This window comes from Alligator mississippiensis, chromosome 9, assembly GCF_030867095.1.
Source record: "Alligator mississippiensis isolate rAllMis1 chromosome 9, rAllMis1, whole genome shotgun sequence".
Taxonomy (NCBI): Eukaryota; Metazoa; Chordata; order Crocodylia; family Alligatoridae; genus Alligator; species Alligator mississippiensis.
The window spans coordinates 16,749,186-16,772,334 of record NC_081832.1 but is presented as its reverse complement, the minus strand read 5'-3'; the positions used below and the strand labels follow the sequence as shown (position 1 = coordinate 16,772,334).

General features: G+C 46.2%; 1 long non-coding RNA gene across 3 annotated transcripts in view; it reads left to right on the top strand.

Moving 5' to 3' along the window:
* LOC109282472 (uncharacterized) overlaps window positions 1–23,149 on the top strand; it is a 40,817-nt gene that overhangs the window by 8,745 nt on the left and 8,923 nt on the right. For 2 of the 3 annotated variants that reach the window (XR_009464326.1, XR_009464325.1), the window contains exon 2: window positions 21,324–21,580. The exons of the other annotated variant lie outside the window; for it this stretch is intronic. This is a non-coding gene — a long non-coding RNA (uncharacterized LOC109282472). The remainder of the gene's footprint in view (window positions 1–21,323; window positions 21,581–23,149) is intronic. 3 annotated transcript variants of the gene reach the window in all.

Genomic DNA, 23,149 nt, shown 5'->3' with positions numbered 1-23,149 from the left:
ACAGGCATTTTCTGGGTTCTGCAAAAGTGCTGTCAAAAATGGGAAGGATGAGAGATAAAGATCAAATTCCTTCTCTCCACGGGTGGCTTTACAAACTTTCTTTAGTTAAGCATGCTTCTAACAGGAACAGTTCCATCATTGTCACCTGTTTCACCAGTGCAACAGGTAAAAATGAAACCAGTAGTAATTGAATGTTAATTTTGCTGTTAAACACTGTTGTGAAAAGCATAATAGGATAGGTTAGGTTCCTGTGTGTGGTTACCTGAGTCTCTGCTTAGGTGAGGTGAGTTAAAATAGTGCTGGAAAAAACAATCATTGCAAAAGGCTATTTGGAGTATATTTATTTTGATTGGGTTTATAGTGAATTGGATTATTAGTGAATAGTTTAACCTAATGTAGCCCATGTAGGCTAGAATAAGAACCTATGACCTTTTGCACAAATTTAATCGCATTGTTTTATGTATAGTTTAAGTACCTTTTTTGGACATAGCAATCTGGGCTCATGGGAAAGATGACATACTTTATTAGACCAACAAGATTTTTGCAAAAAAAATTCTTTAATTGCAAGTTTTGGGCACAAACACCTCCCTTTTTTTTGGACAAGACATTTGGGATATTTATTTTGGTTGAGATATTAGTAAACGTATGAGGGCTCTGACTAGTGGCAGACAAAAAATCCTGTCTTCTGTTGATTTTTATGTAAAACAGAAACTGTTTGTATATGAAAAGAGAAATCAATGAAACAAAGCTGCTGTAACTTCTTCATAGGGAATATACTTCTCTTAGAGCCTTGTTGCACACTAATTTTAGGTGGATCCTGGAGCTCTTAACCCTTGGAGTGTCCACACATTTACACTTGAAACTAACTTTAAGCACACTTTAGGCAGCTTACAGTTGTACTACTCCAGGGCAGGTTTATCTCTGATTCATGTTCCATTAATGTGTGGGAACTCCCCACAGATGAACTGCCAAAGTTGCAGTCTTTCATGATCCCAGGATGCAGTATCTGCCCCCCCCCCCCTTTGTTCTGTGTGGGCAAACTTTCTACCCCTGAACTCTACTGCCTGGAAGCAAACTTTCCACCCATGAACTCTACTGCCTGGCACCAAGCCAACTCCCCCCTCATCCCCAGGGGTGCAACCTCATGGAAACAGCCTGCATAGAATATGCCAGCTAGTCCAGTTGCAGAGCATGGATGGGTCTAGGGGTTTGGGAGAGTGAACAAGATAGGGGGCCAGATTGGCTCACCATGAGCTGTGGCTTCTTTCTCAGGGCAGGAGCAGTAGCTTCCCCCCAGAAGCACCTTCTCTCACTGCTCCCACCTACCAGCCACCCAGGGAAGCATGACCAGTGCCCCCCCCTCCAATCCTAAATCCCAGTTTATTAAAAACATGAGACCTTCTTTAATTCACTTCTTCGTTATTTCTTTTTTAAATTTTTTCCTTTTTTTTTTTTTAATGGCTACCTTCCTTCATTTCACTATCCTTCCCCCACCCCCATTTCCTTTCCACCTCCCATTTATTTAATTACCCACCCCCATCCCATTAATTCTCTACCACCCAGCTTCATGTTTCCACCCCTCAACCCAACTCTCTCAGCCCCCCACCTACAGCAGGGATAGAAGCCTGTCCTGGCTCACCAACCCTGTAGTGGCAACTCACAGCTGTGCAGGTAGGAGGGCATATCAGAGGAGAGGGTAAGGATCCAGGATGACCTTGACAGACTGGTTTTATGGGTGAAATGGAATCAGATGAGGTTTAACAGGGGAAAGTGCTGACTTCTTCATCTGGGTAGGAAAAACCTTCACCATAACTACATGATGGGTGGTGGTCCATTAGCTAGCACAGTATCTGAATGGGACCTGGGAGTCACAATCAACTGGAAGATGAACCTGAGCCCACAGTGCGATGAGGCTGCCAGAAGGGGAAATAGAACTCTGGCGTGTATCAGCCGATGTGTCACCAACTGATCCAGAGAGGTGCTTCTCTCTCTCCATTTGGTGTTGGTGAGGCCACAGCTGGAGCACTGTATTCAGTTCTGGGCACCGCACTTCAGGAAGGATGTGGATAAGCTTGAGAGGGTACAAAGAATGGCCACCCATATGATTAGGGGCCTGGAAGATATGCCGTATGAGGAGAGACTCTGGGAACTGGGCCTGTTCAGTCTGAGTAAGAGAAGGCTGAGAGGTGACTTGATAGCCACCCACAAGTATGTTAGGGTTGAGTGCCTAGACCAGGGGAACAACTCTTCAAGAAGGCACTTCAAGGGAGGACAAGGACCAATGGGCACAAGCTAATAAAGGGAAAATTTAGGCTGAACATAAGAAAAAACTTATTTTCTGTAAGGGTTACTAGAACCTGGAACACACTCCCAGCAGAGGTGGTGCAGTCGCCATCCTTGGAAGTGTCCAAGATGAGGCTGGATAAGCACCTTGTTGAGCTTGTTTGAGCCCAATAACGTCCTGCCCATTGCAGGGGACCAGACTTGATGATCTTACACGTCCCTTCCAGTCCTTTGATTCTATGATTGTAATCCTCTTGGAACGTAGTTTAACCCTTATTCCTTTGCTGCTTCAAAGTCATTGGTTATAAAGATGCTGTTTCCAGCATATATGTATGTTTGTTTTAAATGGCAAATGATCTTGAATGTTGCTATTGTTTCTTTCATTTTTTTTTTAGACAGCGAAACATAGATTATGCAGACACTAAAACTAGACAGCTGATGGCACTTTAACATGTCATTGCAATCTATCTTCTGATACCTAACAGTGTTTGGGTGTAGGCTGGAGAGTGTTACAGTTTACAGCTGTAAGAAAAATACTCACAACATTCCTTTAAGCGGTAGCCACTTACTCAATGTATCTTCATTTCTTGGTTTTTGTGTTCTGCCCATTTCTCTTCCTATCGGAGTCTACCGTCTTGCAGTTTTCTGAATTCCATCATTCTCTAGCTCAATCTCACAGATCACTAAATAATGTATTAAGTGCCAGTTCCCAAGCAGGGTTAAATTAATAGCTAAAGGCAATTGTTAGAGCTGCCTTGCCTGGAACTGATGAATTAGATGTCCACTGGAAGGCAGGTCAGGTTAATGTGGAATATCGCTCATCGTCAGTTCTTGCTGGGTTTATGCAAAGCAGGAGGAAACTTGTATGCTTAGGGTTGCTTCCTTGCACAAAGAGGGTAAAGAGTGTGTTCAGCCTATTACTGCTGCTAATGGGGGAAAAAAAGGAGAAACTTTCTAGTGGTGTCTACTGTCTCTTCTCTGTATATATTATGCTTGTAACATTACAACCCCCAACAGTAATGTTAGAGTCAAACTAGTTAGGACAAAATTACAATGGCTATCGGTACTTCTGCTTCAGGGCACAGATTGATCACCAGCTGGGATCAGGAATAAATGTCTCCTATGGGATAATACAGTAGCACAGAGTTGGTCAGGTACATTCTAAAACTTTAGTTGAAGGGATGCTACTTATATTGTTTATTATTATGCTGCCCAGACCATTCTTTGCAGGACCCTAAGGAAAGACCTGTACCTAACTGGTTTATGTTTGTGCCTCACTCAGCCCCTTCTGCAATCCATGTTACAAAAGTAGCTGTAGATAATCCAAAGCAAGGCCATTTCCAATGAAATAGGAGTGCACACACAAGTTTTTACAATCATTCAACTAAATTGGTTTAAGCATAATTCAAGCTGAGCTGATGCAGAGCGAAGGGAACTATTGCATGAATCTTGGACCAAAATAGTTAATGTGAAGGTGTCTGAAGGTTTCTAGGTGACTTAAAAGACCAGAGTTAAGAGCATCGTTTCAAAATAACAAGGCGGCATGAGGACAGAAGTAGACGCAAGAGCATGGGAATAAAAATGACCTAAGTAGTAACAAACAGTGTAATGATAGGAAATTAAAACACTAGATATTTTTGAATTGCATAAGCAGTCTGCTTTGGAAATGTTAATGCTGAATAACAGAGGTTCCCAAAAAGAACAGGCTATTGATTAGTAGGGAAATTTAATTAGGTCTTCTAGGCAAATTCAAATAAAATGAATTGGTAAAGAGTGGTACTATAAAAAGCACCCATAACTGAAAGATGACAGGCAGCCAGTGTGACACTAACTTTTATGGCTGTTGACATTGATAGTCAGAATGTGCAGATGATCAGTGGAATGCCTGGGAAAACTTAAACCATGAAATGAATAACAAGTAACAACTGTCCTTCAAAGCTGCCGACAGTCACCTCAGACAAATCCATTTTCAAAGCAGAAGAAAACACAGCCAAAGGAACAGCTTCTCACGCCCTGTTTCTGACAAGCCCTGAGGAAGGACTACTGCTTTCCCATTTCAAGGCACAATAGGAAGAATTGTGTGCAAAGAGAATTCTTATCTGTTAAGAAATATCAGTACTGCTCCTCTCACTAATCTCTCTCCTCTGAACCTTGCGCCCATAGCAGTCTTCCAAGCTGGCATGAGTATGAGTACCAGCTCCAAGCTGAAGAAAATGTCTTGTGAAAAAGGTTGCTGTCTTTTCACAAGACATTGAAGAAAATGCTGTTCAGGTAGTCTGAAGTGCACTTTCAACTGGAAAAGCAACTATGAAAAAGTAAAGTATAATTTCTTCACTCATCTGACCCTTGGGTGTAACCAGAATGATATCTGCATTTTACATGGCAAGCTTCTGGGGTAGGCATGGGTCAGCTGAGTACCCTGCTTTTGTAGACAGCTCCAAGATTTAGGATTGGTTGCTGGCTGGGGTGATGAGCCTCTGCTGTTCAGCTTTAATAAACCGTGCTTCTCTTCCTCAACCAAGTTCTATAGAGGCAATGGGGCTGGAGCCTCTCAGTATGTTGGCTTGGAAGCAGCACTGCCCTGAAGATCTTTCCCTTCTCTGGCCTAGCTTGTGATTTAAGATGTCTCTATTTTCCAATAAAATGTTCATTTAGTAGTTTAACAATCCACCAACGCTTCCAAGAAAAGGCTTACCAATATCGAGAAGTGGAGAATAATTCAGAGGATAGCACAGAAATGATAAAAGGATTAATAAGTCACAGCTAGGAGCTCAGCTTTGCATGTCTTACATATTCACACTAAGGATTATTTCTCAGATTCATTGCTTACCATTGCCACTACTTCATAGCAAACCTCCCTGGAAGTTCAGTGAGTGCTTGCAGGCTAAGATTTCTATAACTTTCCTGAGCAAACTTAATAGGAAGATTCCCTTCTAATTCATATTTAATCTCTAGTCCTCAAAGCAAACTCCTGTGTTTCAGATGCAATTGCTGGCCATCTCAAAATAAATAAGACTATGGGATACATAGTCTCATCTCACTTTCATCCTTATATAACCACAATAATACCATTGTATCAGCATAACTGACAGTAGATCTAGATCTTTGCCCACAGCCTATCACTGTTGTTGAGTTTTTTCTTGGAATTTGTCATGCTGTTTATCTAAAAGAGAAAGGCTGACCCAGTGTGGGTCACCGCCTGCTATTTCCCGGTTACAAAATAGCATTCCTCCCTCAGGCAACTGAAGGGCAATTCACCATAATGACCTTTTTAAGATTGTACTAACACAATGACATATGTTAATGAAAATAACATAACTTGGTCCCAAATCCAGTTATCAAATTCAGAAAAATTGTGTTTTTAACTTGTATGGGTTTGCAAAACAAATTGTGATCTCTGCTCAGTTCTCAGGCAGCCTGGTTCTAATAAGATGGTAAGAAGAAACTCAAACCAAGATTCAGTTTAGCACATGAAGGAAGTATTTCGTGACTGGTCTAGAGACTAGAATTTAATTTTCAACCAAGTACAATATTTTTAGCTTTTGCACAAGTAGAAGAAAACACTGACATCAAACATTTTTCATGACAACCTCCTGATGAGAGCAGTGAAGTGAGGCATTCAAGGTTGCCTGATGTTTGTTGTGTGAGTCAACTTTTTTGAGGATTAAATTGTGCATCTTAGAGATGATTCACACTGATTTCACTTAGTGACAAATTTTCAGAGTGAGCCCTCCTTAATATCCGTCTTGGAATCACCCAAAGTTATAGCCATCACTTTCCCAAGCGTGTGCGCCCTTTATCTTTGTCTGCCAGGCTGGAGCAGAGAAAACAGTCAGTAGATGTCTCACTGCAGTCAGGGAGTTTTGTCATTGATTTCAAGGAGACTGGGTTTTCACCTGGAGTCTCTGCTAGGTGAGAAACACAGAAATATACAACTGCAAGGGACCTTTTGAGTCACTGAGTATAGTCTCCTTCAACTACTGTCAACCCTTCTATCCTCCATTTCAGCTCATTATTTACTGCTATTTTATTTTTTTCATTTGCACTCTATTTTTCTGTGGTGAACATGTAATAGATTAGATGAAAATAGTGGAACACATCACTTGGATACGCTAGACTTCTGTAAACATTGTTCTCTAAGGCCAGGGACAGACATTACACATAAACTGGCTTAAGTGATCAGAAAATGGTTTTAAACCTGCTCAGTGTACATAAACCAGTTTGAAAATAGCTGAAACCCATTTGAGATAAACCTGGTTAAATGTAGTATCAGACTGAACTGATCTGGGTCAAACTGGTTTATGCAATGTCTGTCTCAGACCCCTTCCTGTTTTAAGATAAACCAGGCTCCCCCAGCATTAGGGCTATGCAAAATTTCACTGGGTGTTCGGTTTCAAAACTGTTTTGACGCATTTCGAGCTTGAAACAGCTTTGAAATGAAACAAGGGTACTTGAAAGGTTTCAAAAGTTTTGAAATGTTTTGAGTTTCAAAGCCGGGCTTGCTTGCAGCTAAACAAAAACTAAGGAGAGGGAGGGAAAAGAGGGGGGAAGGACTGCTCTGATACTGACATCTAGTAGGCCTGTGTGAAGTGGCTAGTATTTGCTTCAGATTCGTATTGGGCCGATTCAGGGGACAGTGATTCGATTCAGCAGTCGAATCGCTGTCCTGTTTCAATTCAGCTGAATCTCCAAATCAGCCAGGCCAGGTCCATCCCCCGCCCCTCTCCCAGCCCCTCCATGGCTGCCCTGCCTGCCCCAGCTCCCAGCACTTGAGGAAAAAAAAGCCCCACCTCGGCAGGTGTTGCCAGGTGGGGGGTGATCCCCACTGCCCCCCACTGCATGGGGGGCTCTGCACGAGCCCCTGAATCCCACCCCCCTACTCCCTAGGACTCACCACCGCTGTGGGCGGAGGGTGATCCCTGCTGCCACTTGCCACGTGGGGGCTCTGTAGGAGCCCCCGAAGCCCCCAGGCTGCACCAGAAGCTGAGAGTCCCAGGGCTTTTCTCTGCTTTTTTCTTAAAGGGCCAGAGCCCCAGCCAGCGGGGCAGCTATGGAGGGGCTGGGGGGGGGTCAAGAGGGCTCCTGCAGAGCCCCCCATGCAGCATGGGGCAGTGGGGATCACCCCTACCCAGCAGCACCCGATGAGCACCAGGGCTTTTTTTTAAAGTGTGGGGAGCTGGAGCATGGCAGGGCAGCCATGGGGGGGCTGGGGAAGCAGGTGGGGTCGGGGGAGCGAGGGGTTGGAGGGGCTGGCAGGGGTCCCCCATGGTCCCCTCCCCCCACCAGTACTTACCAGCTCGGAGTGGCTGCAGCTCCCTGCTGCAGCCACCGGGGACTGCCCGAATCATCAAAGCTCTCCGAATCTTTGCCGAAGCTTCAGAGAGCTTTGAATCGATTCAGATCTTTAAATTGGTCCCCTGATTCGATTCAGATTCAGAGATTCAACCACCGAATAAAGTCGAATCTCCTTCGAATCAAATCACCACCTGAAGCTTCACACAGCCCTAATATCTAGCTCCTGGTTCAATTCCCCAGCTCTCTGATCATTTCCCCAGCTTTTCCCGGGGAGTGCGGACCCTCGATCTGTGTGCAGGGTTTCAGCAGGCTGCTGTTTCAGGCTGGGGCCAGCAGCAGCCACTTGGCACACTCAGCACCAAGTGCCAGGAAGACTGTGGTGCTGCCGCTGGCCCCACCCTGCAGCAACAGCCTGCTGAAACCCAGCGTGCAAATCGGGGGTCTGCGCCCCCCCCCGGGAAGAGCTGGGGGAATTGAACTGGGGGCTGGGGGAATGTTCAGGTCCCTGAACATCCCCCTACTTCCTGGTTTGATTCCCCAGTTCCCCCATCTTTCCCCCAGCTCTCTGATTGCTTCCCCCAGCTCTTCCTGTGGGGCGTTGGCCCCCAGATGATGTGGGATGACAGCAGGCTGCCGCTGCCAGCTGGAGATGGTGGCAGCTCTGGGCCATTTTCCCAGCCAGCAGCAGCAGCCTGCTGAAACCCCACGCGCAGATCAATGGGCCGTGGCTCCTGGGAAGAGCTGGGGGAAGCGATCAGAGAGCTGGGGAAATCAAACTGGGAGCTCTGGCTGACACGTGAAGCAGTCCCAGCCCTGGGACAGCATGAAGCACCCTGCCAAGCCGTGCTGCACCTGTGCCATCTTAACCTGCAAAGATTGAATCAATGTAGGCTCAGACGTTTTGAATGTCTGTCCCTAGCCTAAGAGGCATAACCCATCTCCAAGTCCATGGATGCTTTGACTAATAGGCCACAGCAGAGTCTCCATGTTCAGAGAACACTTTCTGGGGAGAGATTTCTGTTCTTGTTCTGTTTAGGTTCTTGCCAGTCTGTGATGTGCCCTTTACTAAATTGTGAACCAAAGCTAGGCCTTTCAGCTTAAGGTATTACAGTAGGTTTTGGGTACCTAACCTCTTTAGATTTCTCTCAAAATCTCATCCCATACTTCTTTACCCATGTTCAAGAACATGACCTCATTGCCACTGACCTAGCATGTAGACCTTATTTATTTAGGGCCCAGTTCTGATCCCCTGATGATGAATAGTTCCTTGCTTTTTAGTATTCCTCCCATTTCAGTAGAATTGTTCACAGGCATGAATCATAAGAACATAAGAAGTGCCATACTGGGTCAGACTAGTGCAGGGGTGGGCAAAATATGGCCTGCAGACTGGATCCAGCCCACCAAATTATTCTATCCAGCTTGCAGCTGCTCTTCTGAAGAAGAATTGTATCCAGCCCGTGGATGCCCTGCCTTTTGGGCACCTCTTGTCCTTCTCCCTTCCCTGTGCTGTAGCTGGCTGCAGCAGCAGCAGCAGCTCCTGCTCCAGTGGCCTGGCCCACCCTGCCCCACGCCCCAGTGTATGCTGCAAGGCAAGGGGTGCTGAGGTCCTGGCCAGGCTTCTGCATGTGACCAGGTCAGGCAGTAGCCATCCCAGCCACTTTAGCTGTGCCTAAATGGCCTGAAGCAGCACATGGGAAAACAGTGAGGCACTGGCCCGGCGCAGCCACATGCCGAGGACTCAGGGCAGGGGAGGGGGCGCAGGGAGAAGTGGGGAACACAGCGCAGCACTGGCCCAGCTGGGCCCAGCTAACCCACAGCTCCCAGCCCCCTTCTCTCTGCTTTCCCTCCCCTGCCCAGAATTCATTGCACGCAGACAGACTGGCTGGCTCCTGCCTACTGGGCCACTTGCCTGGGACTCAGGGGAGGGGAAGGAGTGCAGGGAGAACTGCAGGGAACGTGTGTGTGTGTGGGTCTGCACACATATGTTTGTGCATATGCATGCACCCATGTGTATTTGCGTGCGCACATGTGTGTGTGTGTGCAGCCCTTAACAGCTCACCATACCTCCCCTGCAACACCTCACCAAAACTCCCTAAGTGGTTCTGCTCCACACGGAGCTGGGCAGCTGGGATGGGGCTGCAGGCAGGTAGGGAATGGTATCCAGGAGTGGGGTGGGCAGGGACGAGGCTGGGATGGTGGGGCCATGACAGTGTGAGACCAGGGCTGGGGGCAGAACCATGATCCGTTCCCTGTATACCCCTGCCTGTGGAACTGGTACTTGTCACAGGGATGTGTGGGTAGCAGATCATGACTCTGTCCCAGGCCTGGGCCCTGGCCCCATGGTATCACCTCCCCAGGATCCTGTACTGTGGCCCCGCCTGCCCATCCCACTTCCAGGCACCACTCCTTGCCCACCCGCAGCTTCATCCTATCCGGCTGGCCATGCTCCCTAACCATGCAGGTTCTATCCCCAGCGGTAGGTGTGGGCCAGACAGACTGGTATGCCTGGGCAGTGGGGTCAGGGCCAGCAGTGGCAGCAGCCAGAAGGAGTTGCCTCCACCAAGGCTGCCAGGAACATAGTCCAACTGCTGCATCGCCCAAACCCCACTACTTGCCCAGGGCAGGCGGGCTGGGTGCACGCACCATGGCCTCCACACCTGAGCTGGGTGGAACCAAAGGACTCACTGTGTTGGGACCCATAAGCAGGGGTGGGCCAGATAAAATCCCTTTGTGGACTGGATCTGGCTTATGGGCTGTATTTTGCCCACCCCTGATCTAGCACAGTATCCTGACTCTGACAGTGATAGGAATGGATGCTTTAGAGGCAGACATTGACGATGTGCAGTGGGTGCACGTGCACCCCCTGAGCGTGGTAGTGCACCTGTGAAAAGGCACTGTCAATGGTGTCAGCGGCACCTGAGGGCGGTAGCTACTTGCCAGCTGCAGAGGGCATGCATTGTTCATGGAGGCAGAGCATTGAACCATGTGCATCTAGAGCAGGGGTAGGCAAAATACAGCCTGCAAGCCAGATCTGACACTCAAAGGGATTTTGTCCGGACCATTGGCGATGCGTAGGGGATGCATGCAGGTGCATGTAAACCCCCTGAGATTGGCTGTTCACCCCCTGTGAAAAGTGCCACCAATGCTGCCACCCCCACCTCGCCCTTCGGGTATCTGTGGACAGTCCCCAATCACCACTGACCACTATGGACACTGTCGGTGCTCCCCCACCCCTGCCCCCCGCTGCCGACACTATGGCAACTGCTTGTGGGAGCTCCCCACTCAGCCCGCCACTGACACTGCCATGGTTGCCTGTGGGAGCTCCCCACTTGCCACTACCATGGTTCTGCCACCGCCGCCTGCAGGCAGTTGTCATGCCCCCCCAGCCTCCAGGGGCACGTGGCGTTCATTGTTTGGACTGCAGTGGGTCCTTCAGTCCTGGGTTGTGGCACATGCAGCTGGTCCTGCCCACCCTGGGCATGCAGTGGGGTGAGGGCTGTGCACCAGCTAGATTCCCTTTGCAGCAACCCCAGAAGCAATGGGTTAGGCCTGGGGCAGAGCTGCAATCCACTGCGCACACACCCTTGTGACAGGCACAGATTCCATGGGCAGAGGCGTGCATGGAGCAGATCACAGGTCTGCCCCAGGCCCACACTATCACCACCCCAAGATCCCAGCCCTGGCCCTGGATGCAGCTTTCTGCCCATCTACAGCCCCATCCCATCCACCTTGCCATGTGCTCTGCCCATGTGGGTCCTGACCAGTCTCCATGGAGACCCTAGGATACTGGGCGGTAACAACACAGGGGCAGGGCCAAGCCGTAATCTGCTCCCCACTCACCCCAGCCTACAGAACCGGGCCCACTGCAGGGACGTGTGGGCAATAGATCTTGGCTCTGACCTGGGTCCTGGCCCCATGCGGTCACAGCCCCACAATCCCAGCCCCACCTGCCTGTCCCACTCCTTGCCCTCCCACAGCCTCCTAACTGAGTGCCCCGGGAGTTTTGACGAGCTGTTGTGCAGGGTTGGGGAGGGGGTGGGGTGCTGACCCGGTCTGTAACAGCTCACCAAAACTCCCTATGTGGCCTGTGGGCCCAAATAATTGCCCACCCCGATCTAGAGTGAGTTATCCCCTATTCACTACCATCCCTGACCATCCACCATTATTGATTTAGAGATGCCAGAAGAAACATCTCCAACCATTCTGTTCAACAACTATTAATAGACCTGTCATCCTTGAATTTGTCTAGAGCCCTTCTGAACCTGGCTATGCTATCTGCCTTTATCCTCCCGTGGCAATTGATTCCACAAATTTACTACATGATGCATAGAAAAGTACTTTCCCTTATTAGTTTTAAATCTGTCTCCTACTAATTTCAGTGGATGCCCCCTAGTTCTAATAGTCAGACCTCTATCATATCCCCCACCTCAGCCTTCTCCTTTCCAAACTAGAAGTCTTTTTAGTCTGTACCGGTATGGCAACTATTCCATAATCCTGACCATTTTGGTTGCTCTGTATGACATGTTTTCTAATTCTGCACCATTTTTGGGATAGAGACCAGAAATGCATACAGTGTTCAAGATGCGAGCTGGGCACACTATGAATTTGTATAATGGCATGATGATGTTCTCCATTTTTGTTTTCAATTCCTTTATTAACGAAGCCCAACATTTAATTGGCTTTTTTGGTTGCTGCTGCACATTGAGCTGACATTATTAAAGAACTATCTACAACAGGGGCGGGCAATTATTTTGTACAGAGGGCCACTTACTGAGCTTCAGCAAGCCATTGAGGGCCGCATGACAGGCAGCCCAGGGCAGATTAATATTAATTTTCTAAATATTTTACTGGCCCTGTGGGCCAGATAGAATGGCCTGGCAGGCTGCATCTGGCCCCTGGGCTGCATTTTGCCCACCCCTGATCTACAAAGACTCCAACATCCCTTTTCTGAGTCATAACAGATAGTTCAGAACCAGCTTTGTGTACTTATAGTGGAGATTATTTTTTTTCCATGTGCATTACCTTGCACCTACCAACACTGCAGTTTATCTGACTTTTTTTTGTCCACCCACTTAGCTTGGTGAGATCTTTCTGTAACTCTACTCCATTGATCTGGGATTTTATTATTTAGAATAATTTGGTTTTATCTGCAAACTTGGAGATTTCACTGTGCACCCCCATTTCCAGATCATTTATGAAAATGCTGAACAAAATTGGGAAACAGAGTGATGGAATCAGACCCTCCAAAAGCATTTTTAATTTTAATCATCTGTATACAAGTCAATCAATTAAGCTGGCTTAAATGAATGGGAAAAGCAGATCCAAGGGAATCATGGGGCAGTACATTTGAACACATTAAATACATTTATCTGCAGAATTGCCAGTACATTGCCAAATGCACAATATCAACACCAGACACTGAGAAATATAGGAAGGCATTGATAAAGATCACATATTGTGAAGAAACCACAGAATGAGCCAAAGGAAAGGTGTCCCAAAACTGAAATCCAAATGCATAGCAAAACCATCATCATGTGTGTAGTCTAGGAATGTAGTCATCTGTGGCCCTAAACCTTAGTGGGTGCTTCAGATCAAGGACTGAAACAGAACAAGCTGTTGTTGTTGTTAATTTCCTGTCTGATTCCTTGTTGGAAGCAGGACAGAAATGCAATAAACCATAGAACAGTGCATGCAATAATGACATCATCCACTAGATGCCCCAATACCATATTCAAACCCTGCAAACCATCGTCAAGGAAATAAAGAGATTTGAAAGCCAAAAACTACTCAGCATTTCTAAGCTCCTTGGATGGGAATACCTAACAAGATGAGACAGGAGGAAAGCAGCTTGTCAAACTTGTCAAGGTAATAGGTCATGGGTCAGCTGTGCAAAATATTTCTAGCTCATCTACATGAAAAAGCAACTCTGGCAAGCTTTGTATTTTACATGCTTTGTATGTGGGATATGGCCCTCCTTACTAAGATTCTATGACCCACAGTTCCACAAGGAACATTATTCACTGCTCTGCTACACCATTTATCTCTGCACTTCGTTGCTCCTTGGGTGCTTTTAAAAGTGATCCTGATTTCATGATACTGCACGCACACAAGCCATGTGAAGGATGGGGGAGAATCTCAAGGGAAGGAGAAAAATCAAAATGGCTCTGATGCTAGCCTTGCTTTCACTACCAAGTTCATTGGAAAAGTAGTCATAACTGCTATAGGCACCACATGGCCATGTGAAAGTGTATGCGTGAACTGCCCTGGAGAGTCATGGGCAAACCACCCTCCCTCCAGCTTGAGACACTGGGAAGAGAAAAATCTCTTGCCAATATTGGCAGTGAGAGTACACTCAGCACCAAACCTGCAGAGCAGGGTAGGACAGCACAGGACCTTTTTGGCAGACACTGGAACATCATCCGCAATTGGACCAAAAGCTATTTCCTCTATAGTCTGTGTGGAGGTTGGGCTGATGAAACAGGACAAGGAGCAATATCTTTCACCAATACCTCTAGCCAGTGTTGTCTTAAGAGACAATATCTCAAGATATTGTTAGAGACTTTGTGGGGAATTGTAGCAGGAAGCCTATTCCAGGCTCTGTTATGCTCACTCCTCCAGACAAGTTTGACCCGGAAGTCTGGCTCTGAAAGAACACCATGCCGGACACAAAACAGTGCATGCATTAGAGCCCAGCTGGGGAGTGGCAAGCTCCCAGGAGACCCCAGGAGTTCTGGTTAGTCTTAAGAAGGTGACTGTGGGAGGTGCCATGGGGGGTTTCCCCCTAGAAAGGGGAAAAACAGGGAGGATTACCTTGTACCCATGTGGAAGCATAGGCTGACCATCACCTAAGAGCCTGGAGTACTTCACCCACCTGAGCAGTGAGGAGGGGAACACTGAGGTTGCTGCTGTGTAGGATCACTGTTACAGACTGGTAGGGAAGTAGTCCTGCAGTCAGAGGGGGTTGGGGAGTGCTGGCCCTTCCACCATAGGATTCAGGCAACCCATGGGAAAGGGCAAATCCAGTGTACTTACTTGTGGTCTACGCGAAGGCATAGATGAGCCGATAATATTACAAGCCATAAATCCCAGCTTATGAGGGATGTAGGAGATGCAGCCTGTGTTCTTTGCTTTGCTAGAGTACTGCACCAGTAAGGACATGGCTTGGCACTAGGAGAAGGATGGCTGACCAACACCTGCACTGGGGAACATGGGGGCCCTTTGAGGGGAAGAAAAAAGAAGAAAGAAGTAAATGCTGTGGAATTGAGTGAGGGCCAGTATACAGCCTGACTCTACTTAGGGTCCTTAATTGAAGCCAAGTAAGTCCTGCCAAAGGTGGACTGGTTGAGCCAATTACAGACTGTCGGGTACAGCTTGGAAGGTTATTAAGCACCTAGAGTGGGGAAAGCAGTCCCTCGACCAAGACATAACTGTGGTGGGGAGAACTCTTATTTTACAACGGGAGTAGATGAATGAATTAATTACTTGGAGCATGGGTTGTGTTCAGAGGATTCTGAGGGACATGTGCTGGCTAAGTGTCCTAGCCACCAACAGAGGGTTTGGGATTGAGAGTGTGGTCAGGGGGTAGAAAAGTAAGAAAGGTTTATTGACTTAACAAAAACACGACTACGCGTAGTATACTAAGACAGATAACGACAGACAATAATAATTTGTGTCGGCAACTTATCGGCAGTCGCCTCTGATGCCTGATGTATGACAAGTTTCTTTTTCCACAAAGCTCAGCGAAGTCAGGCGTCCCCGATCAGCGCTGTCTGAGGGGTACTGGGAAGAACCCTGGTATTCAGCCCTTGGGCTCCTTGAGATCCACAGGCCCACTGAATCTAGGCCAACAGCTAATTTGTAGTTCCTTTCACAGAGCTGTATCTTCCTTCTAAATGATTTCCAGATGTGCCAGCCAATTTATAACTTTTGAGCTTTGCTGATAACTTACAGCCATTCAGATTTTTTTTACTTCAGCTGCCCTTAGACTGACCAATAGCAGTACAAGCTTTGCATTCTTCTGATAAGGTTAATTTTAAGTACACCACAGGGCCTATCATCACTTCTACAAGGCCTTACTACATTTTAGACTTTAATTAGGCTCTTAACAACAACATATAGCTTAATATCTGAACAAACGACAGAAAAACACTTGGTCTAATCTTCATAGAGCCTTCAGCAAGCACTTTTATCACACAGGCATAATTTTCAGCTGTCACAGCTAAAGGTATGGATTATGTTAAAAGAACCCTGAAACCCTTGAGTTTAGGTAAGTGGGGAAGGGATGCATTTATCAAAAGACAGGTTCTGTTGAGTGAGATTCAGGAGTGTCGTAAGAAGAATAGAGAGCATGGATGAGGATTATCAAGAAGGTGACCTGAACCTTGTGATGTTGCTTGAGCCTGAATTGGGAGGAGGCAGTCACTGAGATAGTCCAAAAGGGGCCAGAATCATTAATTTCAGTTTTGATTGAGTGTATATATTTGCGGGATCAAACCTGACTAGGATAGTTTGGGGAAACCCTTGGGTCAAGCGAGAAAAGAAGGTTGAGATGATAAATATTGAGATCCATAACAGTTCAATACATCAGGTGAGTGACAGACTGGGGTGTAGGGGAGGAGGAGCCCTAGAAAACACCAATCACAAGAACTACAAGTGTGGAATTAAGTCTGGGGCAGACATTCTTTCTGACCACAATAATAAAAGCAAAGTGTGGTGGGCAATAAATTAATGGTCAGTGGAGTGTTGACCATCTCAGCCAATATCCACTGGAATAGGAGTCTTTGAAGAACAGCTGACCTAACACTGTATGGAAAGCTTGATTAAAACTTCTGGTTGCTTTCTACAAAAAAGAGGCTGCTTTCCTCCACTATCATTTTCATAATGGCTAAAGAACTATTTGGATGACAACAGGATTTTTTAACTATATTTTCAATCTAATTAAAACTAGAACATCATAAAGCTAAATGAAAATGCATAAACTGTAAAAGACCCATAAGTCATAAAGCATTTACATTACACAATAAAGATAAGCTGCCTACATTTATACAAAAACAGATTGCTTTATATATATATATATATTCACTAGGTTCCACTTCTGGAGGAGGTGATGGCTGCCCAGTAAGTGAGCTGGAAATAGAAATAGGGGGTCAAGGGGCTTCTGAGGAGCCCTATATAAAGATCCTCTGCTTTTTCTCCCTTTCCTAACAGAACAGAAGTGGTGAGTATTGTCACTTGGGCTCAGGATAACCTGGGAATGAACAAGCAGAGAAATAATGAGTCTAGCAGGAAGAAGCCATTTGTTAAAGTTTCTCTTGGTGGGAGCATTTATCATTCCTTTTCTCTTGTGTCTTCCACCTTGCCCACAATTCAGTCACACTTAAGAACAATTTTAGCTTAGTCACTTTATCAAGCTTGTGAGATAAATCAGTGCCCAGAGAAGGGAATGAGCTCAGCAACATTTATAATAGTTTAGGGTCTCATGAAATATTTATTTAATGGCCTCTGAATAGAAAGACACTAATATATATCCACTGTCAGGGTACTACATCCTGTCTTGGCAGAAAGATGGACTCAGTGATCAAGTAAGGTTATTTGCAACTTTAGCTACTCTGATCTTACATGGCAAATAGGCTGAATGTTCAAATCCTTCATTAGTTTTAGCCTAAGTGAAAGCACAAAGAGTTTGTTCCTGTGGCCAAGACCTGCAGGAGTGGGAGGGGAGGTGTCAGGTGTCTCTTTTCCCAGAACTGGAAATGTGAGGGTACTGCAGAACCAGCAGGGTAGTGGAAGTACACTCATCACCAAACCTGCAGAGCATGATAGGACAGGACAGGGCAGGACAGGACCTTTTTGGCAGACACTGGAATGTCATCCACAATTGGACCAAAAGCTATTTCCATTATAGTCTGTGTGGAGGTTGGGCTAATGAAACAGGATGAGGAGCAGCACTAGTTAAGATCAGGGCCACAGAGCACTGCCAATGCATTGTCATATTGACCAACAGCTCCCCTGTTCCTCTAGTTCCAGCCCCAACATTGTTTTTTTTAGCATATGTGATATGTAAGTGGAAGATTAGAATTTAGAGATGTTCCCTAACATTTAGTGTTGTGATTGTGGGAACTAGAAGATAAATCCTGCACAAAGGAAAAAAGCTGAATATTCCAGTTGAAGCAGTTCTCATTGGCTCTTAATAAAAAAAGCTTTGTTTCCTTCTCATTCAATGGTAATTGTTGTCTCCCAAACCCATAACGATCATTACAGTATAAGGACCAAGCTTGTACATCATATCTTGTCTAGAACCTCTTCTACCAAAACTTTTATTTCCATCTACTGATTCTGACACTAAACATCACATACACAGTGTCTCCCTATTAGCCAGAGGTTGTGTTAAAGATGGGAAAACCCATGAAAAAAGCATGCATCACAGCTCCTTAAATTTTGGCCATAAAAAAACCGGCCAGGGAGTCTTACACTAAAACTTGTCTGTTCTTGTTCTTGGTGTCCTACACGCATGAACGACTCGTGCCCCCAGCGGCTGGTGGGGCACGGCGGCAGCAGGGGCGGGAGTGGCGGGAGCATGGCGGCAGCAAGCAGGGAGCTCCTGCAGATGTTGTCAGTGCTATCAGCTGCGGGGGGAGGGGAGAGAAAGGGGGGAGGGGCAGCGCCAACCAACGGTCAGCGACTACCTGCAGCTGCCACTGGCAGCATCGACAGTGGCCAGCAGGGATTGTGGACTGCCCGCAGACGCCACCGGCAGAGTTGGCAGTGGGGTGGTGAGCGGCAACCGCCCACAGGTGCCACTGACAGTGTTGGTGGCGCCTTTTTGTAGAGGGTGCACTGCCACGCTCAGGGGGTGTACGTGCACCCCGTACATGTCACCCCTGCCTACATGGGTATTTTAGGGACAGTAGATCTAAAGACACTTCAGGGTATGTTAGTGTCTGGCAGAATTCTCCACTGCAGGGCAGGAGCATAGGCTGTGTAGAACGACATCTTTGTTAAAGCAGCCACGATCTATGAGAGAGGGAGAATAGGGTTATAGTTATACCAGGCCCCCAAGCTCAGGGGCCATCACAAATGATGAGAATGTTCTTTCTTCATAGACATTAAAATATAATAAGTACAATAATAATTACAAATAGCATGTGTGCAAATGAAGAAGAAATGTAATCCCTAGAAATTTCAAAACTTGTGTGTTCAGCGCATGAATACAGAGAGATGATAAATACATGGATTGAGCTCTCTAGGCTGGAGGCAACCCTATACATAATGTATATGGCCACAGGCTGTCTGCCCTCCTTGTTCCTCTGGGGGGCATTTCTTTTCTACTCTACCTAGGCTTGTGGGTACGTAGCTACTATGGAGTGAATATGGAGATGGTTTTCTGTAGAACTTAGAGAGGACCAGGAATCGGGCACCTATACATGCATCTGATGCCTGCTCTGACATACTCTAATTAGAATGTGTCCGAGCAGACTCAATTAATCAAGTCTGCTGGAGTGTGCTAATTAGTGTGCTCCAGCAGCCTTGGTATCATGTGTATTCAGCATCCCTGTGCTTCAAAATGGAGGCTCATCAAATGGGACACTCCGGAGAGCTGCTCTAATTAAAGCGCTCCCCCTCTCCCTCCACCCCCAAGCATGTGTAAGACATCTGGAGTGTCTAACAAACAATGACTTAGAGGTCAGACTGCTTTCTTTCCTGCTTCCAAGATGGGAATTAGGGAGGTGGGGTCATACTCCACTGTGCCAGGCTACCAAATTTGTCAGACCCCAGAAGCAAACCTCAATGCCACCCTATTTAAATACCTCAGGGTTTTGTCTGCAAGACCATGAGAAATTGTTCTGCAGTTTGGTAAGACCTCCAAAAGCTGAGGTTTTAACTGAAAGCAAAGATCCAAAGCTCTAAAATCCCCAATTGTTCTTTTTCCTTCCATACATTCTGAAGTGGTCAGTGGGCGGGATCCTCAGCAGTGGACAGCATCCTTGTCCTACTCTTCTCAATGGACCTATGCTAGTTTATGTCAGCTCCAGATCTGGCCCAAAGACTCTATAAAAACACAGAGTCTGATGCCAGCCAGACAGCTAACACTTGGGAAATGCAGGTCTCCTGCCATCAGTATCTCTCACCACACACAGGGCCCCTGGAGATTTATAGTGCTACCGGCTCTTCCTGCTGTTCATTTTCAAAAGAAAATGGAAGTATTTGGCTTTTAGAAAAATAATTCAAACTTCCCATAGGGCAGATTTTATTACTGTTAAAACATTTGAGTCCTACACTGCAGCCTTCTCTTGGTGAAAGAGCACATGCTGTGCTGATGAATAGGTAGCATCTTGGCTAACCCTCATTCAGACCAATACGACTGGTTATATTCTGTAGATTTTGAATACTGGGCTCCCATTACCTTAGACTTGGAAGCTAGCTTCATGGGGAGACCAGGCCTTTCACCAATAACCCAAACACATTCGGTGTTTTTATCCTTACTTTTCTTTATCACAACATTACAGGCTGCAGGAGAGATACATAACATACATAATATTCCAGATACAAATACTTCATGAGATCCCCAGAATCTCAATCAAGGGCCGGATTTGCACAGCCAGAGCTAACGTGCATCTGAGAGGAGGTGCTCCTAAGTCCCCACCTGACTCCTGACAGAGAATCTATGGTGAATCAGGTTTGCCATCCACACTACAGAATTTTTTTAAGATAGCTACTGATGATAAAATATAATCACCACAGGCCTAGGGCTGCTGCAGGTAATCCTTTCTTCTGGAGTTGTAATAGGCTAGGCAGTGAAATAACACCATAAACATACTCAGCTTCACTATCAGGGGATGCAGGACTCACAGAAGGTCACTATCAGGGGATGCAGACCTGAGGTCACCGGTATCTCAGCTTGTCCATGTGGGAAAGCTGGAGTGCAGTAAATTAGGGTGCACAGTTACAACACACTAACTGCTGCACACAAACTCTGAAACAAGAGTACCCAGCCTCATGCTAAGAATGTCTGCACAGGGAGTTGGGACAGAGCAACTAGTTCACTGTACACTGATTTCCCTGTATAGACCCTTCAAGAGCCTGGCATGGGCTGAAGCAGAAGAGGAGTCACTCTGACTTGCCAGAGGGACAACCACAACCAAGACACAGGGTTTAGTATTAAAGATCTGTAGTTTGTACCTGACCAATAACGTGCAAGTTCCCTTCTCAAGGATGCGTTGTGAGACCCCAAAGCAGTTTGCTTCATTTAATTGCAGACATATTTACTTATCTAGGGACTACAGCAGGGGCTAAAGTATCAGGATTCCTGAGTTCTTTTCCTGGCTCTAGCAGTGACTTGCTGTGTGACATCAGCTCTACTTCAAACTGAAGATCTCAACATCATCTACCTCCTGGTGTAGGGAGGTTTTTGAAGTACTCCCAATTGCGCATAAATAATAAAGATCAGTAGCCTGATTTTTCATTGCTCTACATCACAAATATTCATTTACATCCATGAAAAATAAATGCACAGTTCTTGTACTAATAGTGTTTTTACCCTTAGCCCTGTGAACAACGTATGATAATGAAGAATCAAGCCCCAAGGATTCAATGTTGAATGGCTAATGTGTTATAATGTAGCTATGTTATAATGTTTCATGTAAGCTTGATGCATGCTGCCACACTGAAGTATATGCCTTAGTCATTTAATAACATTTCTATCCCATCTGATTTCATCATCTTTTCCTCTGTGCTCCTGGTTGCAGGCCACTGACCTAGGAGGGAAGGATGCATCAAAGAAGTGAACCAACGACTGTCGGCCGCTACCAAGAGGGCTTCAGTTTCTTTGACCATAGTGCACATTTCAGGGAGAGAGGACTCCTGGGAAGGGATTGCTCCTCATGCAGAGGAGTAAGTCCCTGTTCTCAGCCAGGATGGCCGATCTTTTAGATAGGGCTTTAAACTAAGATCGCTGGGGGACTGGGAAACACTGACTGGAGCATGCCTGGAGGCCAGCACACAAGTAAGCTGAACTCCTGAATGATTACTTTGCTTTAGTATTTCACTGGCTAAGGGGAAAAGCATACTAGATATGGTTCAGAATGGACATGGTGGGAATGACCACCTTCCTACTGTTGATGTTGAGCTGGTGCATAATCAGTTAGAAAAGTTAGATATTTATAAGTCAGCAGGACCAGATGAACTTTATCCAAGAGTGCTGAAGGTGCTGGCTGAAGTCATCATGGGACCTCTGGCGAAACTCTTCCAAAACTCGTGGCAATTGGGGGAGGTCCCTGAAGACTGTAACAGGGCCAATGTTGTGCTCGTCTTCAAGAAGGGTAGGAGAGAGGACCTGGGCAACTATAGGCCAATTAGCCTAACTTTTATTCCAGGGAAAATCCTGGAAAAATTAATCAAGGAGTCTGTGTGTGATACGCTCGCAGAAGGTAGGATTCACCCTTGGGGAAAACTAGAGGGAATGACCACAAACTCTTGGAAGACCATTTCAGGCTTAACACTAGGATAAACTTCTTCACAGAGTGTCCAGACTGTGGAATAAACTCCTTTCAGAGGTGGTGCAATCACCTACCCTAGAAATCTTCAAGAGGAGACTGGACAGTCACCTTGCTGGGGTCACTTGACAGTCGTCTTTCTTGCCTAGTGCCGGGGGGCTGGACCCGATGATCTCGTGAGGTCCCTTCCAGCCCCTTACACTCTATGAATCTATGAATCTTGCTTGTCCCTTTCTCTTTCTCTCTATGTGCTCACTTATGTCTTTTACTAAGGCTGGACATTTCCTATTGGCTATTCTTAAGTGAATTTCCCCTTTCTCTCATTTTTCCACTTTTGTTTCCTTTATACTGCAATTTCACAGAGCTCATTGTAAACAGGCTTTGTGTTAGAAAATGTGCAGTGTAATTTGTTTGATCAGGCAAGCCCAGACCAGCCACAATGCTGAACTAATCCAGTCTTCACCTGGTTGTTAGTACTATGTATAACATTTTCCGTGGCTCACAGCTTCGTCACAGTGCCATGTCATTTACATTCTTGGCCAAATGAAAACAAATAAAAACCCAAGCAATCAAACAAGAAAAGACCTCCCCCAGCATCTGATATTGCATTCTTTGCTTATTACCACCTGTTATTTATATGGCTAATTATGTATTTATTGAGCTAGGTTCTGTCCACAGACATTATAAAAGAACGTGCTAGGCCCAAAGTGTTTCCAAGCTTGAGTATAAAATGTGCTGCAATGAGTGGCTACAACCAGCAGATGGAGGAAGCCCAGGCTAACACCAGCTGCTTTGCCATTGCCATGATGGCAAATTCCATTTTTTCTTGGAAGGCCCCAGCCTGCACTAAATAAAGAACAGTCTGTCACCCTCTGCAAGAAAGCAAAGAGAAGGCATCGAATCCAAGCTGTGCCCTGTAATGAGCATGAGGAAAATTAGTCAGAAATAAAGCGTTTGGTTTCTAAACTCTGTGCAATCCTGGCAGGTGTGGGCATTGCTGGCAGGGCACGTGGCCAGATGACTAAGAATTAATACTCCTGACGTGGCAGCCTCAGAATCAAATGCACAAGTTACGCCAT